The sequence below is a fragment of the Schistocerca gregaria genome, chromosome 7 (assembly GCF_023897955.1).
Source record: "Schistocerca gregaria isolate iqSchGreg1 chromosome 7, iqSchGreg1.2, whole genome shotgun sequence".
NCBI lineage: Eukaryota > Metazoa > Arthropoda > Insecta > Orthoptera > Acrididae > Schistocerca > Schistocerca gregaria.
In genome coordinates, this window is record NC_064926.1 from 42,069,438 (window position 1) to 42,075,790 (window position 6,353).

A 6,353-nucleotide genomic window follows, 5' to 3' on the forward strand; every position below is an offset into this window, starting at 1 on the left:
AAAAAGTACCGTGAGGTACGGTTTCACCTCCAGTCCAAAGTGAGCGTAGATAAGGGACTCTTGCCTATCACGCCACCTGCCAATTTTATTTAAGCGCCTCACCGCAAGTATTAACGAGACCGGTGCAGCGATTACTTTGCTATTCATACTTACGTGCTTGGTAGCCGGTTCATGAAACCACTTTCATCCTATTTCTTTACTGCTCTACGCTCGCACAGAGTGCGCCAGGAATGAATACCTGAATCATTACATTGACATCATCTATTTCTCTTCTTGTATTACGATAGTCATATCTCCCTATGTAAGTCGGAGTCAACACATCACTTTTGCATTCATAGGAGAAATTTTGTGATTGAAATTTCGTGAAAAACACCTTAGTTTTAATGCCTGCCACCCCAATTCTCTTATCATATTGCTGAAACTCCCTCCCCTATTTCGCGATAATATAAAATAAGCTGTGCTTCTATGAACTTCTTCGATGTTCGCTCTCAGTCCTGCTAGGTAAGGATCCCACACGGACAGCAATACTCAAGAAGATAACGCCATAGCGTAGTGTAGACACACTCTGTATTATGTTTCATCTTCTAAGCGCTCTACCAACAAAACTAAATTTTTGGTTCCCTTTTCCACAACATTTCCTGTACGTTGGTTTCAATTAAAGTTGGCCACAATATTAATCTCTACATCACTCGATCAGTGCACTACTGTATCAGCAAAGTTTAAATTTGTGTGACTTTTCGTGTAATCGAACGTTAATGGATTCCATTAGTAATCACTAGCTATTACCCGCAGATGAGTATGCATATCAGTAGCTTTGTTATGATGAGTGATTGTGAGTAAGTAATGAATATACGTGCAATAATGTCAGCTGCCCTCAGCTGCGTCCCTTTTCCATAAACTTTTCTTTCTATGCAGCCTATATTATTACTTAGAGTTCAGGTTATCGCCATAACACATTTCACGGACATCGATTCAGAAGTTTAATCATGAAAACGTATCAGATTGAGTTACTTTCGCATTTAATAATCTTAACAGGGAAATTTGGATTAAAGTTGCTGAGGCTTGTATTGTATTCATTACCTTGAATCTTATTTCATAGAACATATCACTCAATAGACGGATTTTCGCAAATGTGATGCAATTCAAACGTCAGACAGTAATAAGTTTTTTCAAACAGCACATATGTTTCCTGATGATACCTGACTTTCAAATTACAATATGCTTTTTTTTCTCTTTTATGTTTTTCCAAGCAATGCTCAAGTTACCTGTGAAAATTCGTCCAGTAGTTTTGGAGATGAAAGTGTTCAAAAAACAGACAGACACAACGTATCAGTATAGATACAGACACAGATTTAGTTGTAGACGGAACATTTTTTTTATTGTTTGGAATCAGTTGCCACTTTTCGCAGCATAGATACACGTTCTCTCAATCATTTTGCAATTTTATTTAATCGACAGTATCATGTACAAAGTGTCTAAGAGATTTGCACAATCTGTCTCCTAGATGGTTTATATAGATTAGGAACAGCTGGTGTCTACAACACTTACTTGTGGAGTGTTATACATCTCTTCTGTTTCACTCGTTGAGTTTCCGACACTTGAAACGAGCTTATACATTTTTAACAGAAATGACGAATCTAGTTGCACAACTGCGACAATATTTCACAGAGACGAAATCTGGTTAGACGCCACTTGTGAGGAACCTTGTCAACAGTCTCTGGAAATCCAGAAATATCGAATCAACTGGAGATACTCTATTGGTATGAATGAAGAGCCAGTTGTATTGCACAAGAACATTTTCTGAATCCATCCCGACTATGTGTTAATTGGCAGTTCTTTTCAAGGTATTTCATTAAGCTCGAACCCAGTATACGTTCCAAAATTCTACTGAAAATTGATATCAGTGATATACGCCTACAAGTCAATGAATTGCCTCTATTTCCTTTATTATGTACTGGTTTGAGCTGTGCGACATTCCAGTACTTAGGTACAAATCTTGCGTCGAGCGGGCTGTTGAATATGATAGTTAAATATGCAACTATTACTTCAGCGTACTCCGAAAGAATTACGTATTGGTATAACAATTACGTATTGGTATACAGTCTGGACTAGAACACTTGCCTTTATTAAGTGACTTAATTTGCTTCTCTAAAATCAGGGGCATCTACTTCTAAGTTAGTCATGTCGGCAGTTGTTCGTGATAGGCTAAGAGGAACAGCAGTTTCAATGTCCGTGTGAAAAAAAAATTTTTACTACTTCACTCCGTCCTAACAGACATCTGAAGGCCCAACAACACCATGTAAGGTGTCAGGCAAATCCAACACCTTGCATGAAAACCCTGACATGATAAGCAGAAAAAAGCAGTATGTGACGTAGCTCCGAATAAATCGTGACATTAAATTAACCAAAGTAATACAATTAACGAGTGAGCAAATGGAATACCACAGACTAACACAAGAATGCCTAAATGCATGTTATACCTTCCCACCATGAATCAGACACAGTTCCGAGGGGAGAAACGAGAACAGAAGCCGAGAGCAGAAACGTGTTAAGCTAGAAGGCCCTACGATAAGGGATGGGCACCCACGTCGCCAGCCAACCGCCAGGACCACCCCCCAGCCCATGTTAAAAGCTAGAGCCCTCCAGAAAAACAGTATAGATCTTACGATAACACTAAAAGGGCCAAACAAGCTGCAAGTTTTAGCGTGAGACTTTTTCGCGTCTCTGTTACGTTGCAAACGTTAAAAACATTGCCCCACCACGAAAAGTATAACTTTTCTCATTGGATAGTATTTTAGTAGGTGGAGCTTAAGGTTAACATTGAGACCCTGACTGGTCAGATGAAAACACAGCCAGATAGTTTTTTTAAACCAATTTCGGTAAATTGTAGTAAGGAGAAGTTAGGAGAGAGTTGCTTCCGAGACGGCGAGCTGTATGGAGCTGCACCGCTGCCCCCCTGAAGCTGCCTAACCAACGACAAGGTTATGAACGCACGCGATGCCGCATAACAGCGCATAAAACTTCACTCAGAAATGCAGAGGTCTCATCTGTTACACCCAATTTTTGCGTAATACTAGTGTCGATCGTTAATTAAAACTCATGGTGTTCACATTTGCTACTTGAAGTAATGATCTGAAACGCGATGATTTTTTTGTTATATAGTTATTGAGAAGCCACATCAGCCACTGTAATTTACGACAAGGTAGATAAGTAATTAAAGATAATTGAGGGTCACTGTAGACCATTTTGTGAAACTTAATTTAAACCTAGATTATAGATGTGATATGGCATAGGTCATCCTTCGATCCATTGTAGAACTTGGAAACCCATTCAGGGAATATTCGTTCACATTTTTGTTGAATGCAGTTTGTTTTTATCATCCTGTATTAAAACATTTACTTTTATCAATAGTGTAATTTATAAACAATGTTTTGTGAGCAGACTAAAATTTCCAATGGTAAACTTAACTGTTTTTTCGACGTTATTTTACCAGCAAACTAAAAATAGGAAAGCCTTGAGCCTCTTCCACTAATTTTAGTTAGTATTAAGATTCTTTTACAGGGAGTGCAGTGGAGCTGACGCTGAAATCATTAAGTATTTGGTTATATCATCGCTGGTCTCACTGAATTCTTCTGAACTCTACATGTCATGTGTGGTCTGGCGTGTCCTTACCAGCAACAGGTCCCAAGTTCAAACTAGTCAATTCCCTAAAAAACACGCTCAGAGCGTAGTTGAGCGAAAGTGGCAGGGAGACACGACTTAGAACAAACAGACACCACGCAGAATGTTAGAACCAACAGACCGCCGTGCCATACTCAACCGACAGTCGTCACCGGTCGGTGGGACATGTGGTAAGCGCACCTCTGAAGCAGATTATAGCTGATGCTTCAGCATTTTATTCCACCCACCCTCCGACAGTCCACAGCAGTTCTGTCTTGTCGATAAAGCCCTTTTCACATCCCCTCGGCCTTCCCGCTCTCGGCATGCTGTGCAGCAATTACACGTTTGTCACTGTTTGCACTGTACTGGAATGCGTGTGATTTTGATTATAGTTGTTGTTAACACGAATATACACTGATGTCCAAAATTAAAGCAGTAAACCGCTAATTCCCCTTCCTGTGTCGAAGTCACGATATGATCATACCAACTGTCAACAGATGTCCGTACAACCGTGATCTGCACAGAAGATGGCATTCCGTTCAACGGACAACCACTCAAACGATGATGTCAGGGCATCCATTAATCGGGGTAGTATTTGTCAGGTAGTCCCACGTCCACAATTGCTGTTTACACAGTCACAGGCGGTGCAGTATGGCGCAGGAAAGACTCTCGTCAGGCAGTCTGCAGTGGAGGACCACAGGAAGAATGGACGCAGGACGGTCACGTGAAGTGGTGTGGCCCGAAGGCTTAATGTGAATCGTTCTGTTGTTTGTCGGATGAGGCGGCAGTTTGTAGAGACCGAAACTGTATCCCAAAAACCCGGAGCAGGGTTGACGACGTGTGACAGCAGAAAGAGGCGACCGTTATTTCGCTATAAGTGCCGTCTTAGTACAGCACGGCAATTGGCACCTGACCTTGTAGCATCCCCTAGACGTTTTGTATCGAGGCTTGGGCAGAGTGGCCTGTATTATTGGAGACTTGCTGCATGTGTACCATGAAGCGTCCTCATAGAAAGGAACTTCTAGAGTGGAGTCGCCAACATGTCACCCAGACCGTCGAACAGTGAGCCAATGTTCTTCTCACAGATGAGTCCCGATTTGGTCTGGAGAGTGATTCTCGCCGAATTGTCATCTAGAGGGATCGGGGAACACGATATCAGGATCCACTAATTGTGTAAAGAGGCCGCTATCGAGGAGAATGCTTAATGATGGCCAGCCACAGTGGCCAAACGGTTCTAGGCACTTCAGTCCGGAACCGCGCGACCGCTACGGTCGCAGGTTCGAATCCTGCCTCGGGCATGGATGTGTGTGATGTCCTTAGGTTAGTCAGGTTTAAGTAGTTCTAAGTTCTAGGGGACTGATGACCTCATATGTTAAGTCCCATAGTGCTCAGAGCCATTTGAACCATTTGAACCCTAATGATTTGGGTCGGGATTATGTTCTCCATTCGAACAGCTCTCCGTGAAATTTTGCGCGGGAATCAGCAAGGTTTAACTGCTGCCAGGTATCAAGATCTTGGGACCTCATACGCGGTTGTTGCGAGGTGCTGTGGGCTCAGACTTCGTATTGATTGATAATAATGCTCGACCTCATAGAGCACAGTTGGCTGGAAATGAAAGATATTACATGCACGACGTGGCATGCTCGTTCTTCCGATTTGAATACCGTAGAGCATGTCTGAAGTGCACTACAGAGAGGAGTTGCATCACGTCAGCATCGACCAACCACTCTCCTAGATTTGCGAGCAGGTTCGCAGGAAGAATGGGCGTTGTTGCCTCAGTAAGATGGATGACATCATTTCACTGCATATTCCGTCGTTGTCAGGCCTGTGTTGCCGCCAGAGGTGGTCTCACCCCATATTGAGCACATTAATCAGTTGTCGAATGTGTGTGCAAATATTTTAAGTTGGAAAAAACGACGAAATTTTTGTCAATCGTTATGCATGTTGCAGTTGTTTACGTTCTCCTTCTTTACATTGTTTCCACTTTACTATCACCTGTTTTAATCTTTTGTGGCAAAATAAAAGCAACCTTGCAAAATTTCAGTTTGTTGCTTTAATTTTTGTTACGATTGTAGTAGTGTATGTTCACTATGAATGGTGGAACGGGTAGACACTGTGAAGAGCTTCTACACATTTACGACAGTGAGTATGTAATAAGTTTCTTAGTTGGAAGTACAACAACCTGTATTCGCGTAATTTATTTTCTGCGGTGCTGTTGGCATGCCTGGCGAGGTGTGATGCAGAGTGCTCGATCGTCTGCACACAAGATGTCTGCCCGGTGACCGCAAGCTGCAGGGCAGGCACAATCGGGCAGACATTCAGCACCTCTTGCTGGGTGGCGGTGTACAGAAAGACGGTATTTATCCAACTAATTACCTCCATAGGTACGATTATATTCTGGCGATGAAGTCTTTCAATTTTTTTCTGCGGCTTAGCTCTATACAGGGTGAGTCACCTAACGTTACCGCTGGATATATTTCGTAAACCACATCAAATACTGACGAATCGATTCCACAGACCGAACGTGAGGAGAGGGGCTAGTGTAACTGGTTAATACAAACCATACAAAAATGCAAGGAAGTATGTTTTTTAACACAAACCTACGTTTTTTTAAATGGATCCCCTTAGTTTTGTTAGCACATCTGAACATATAAACAAATACGTAATCAGTGCCGTTTGTTGCATTGTAAAAT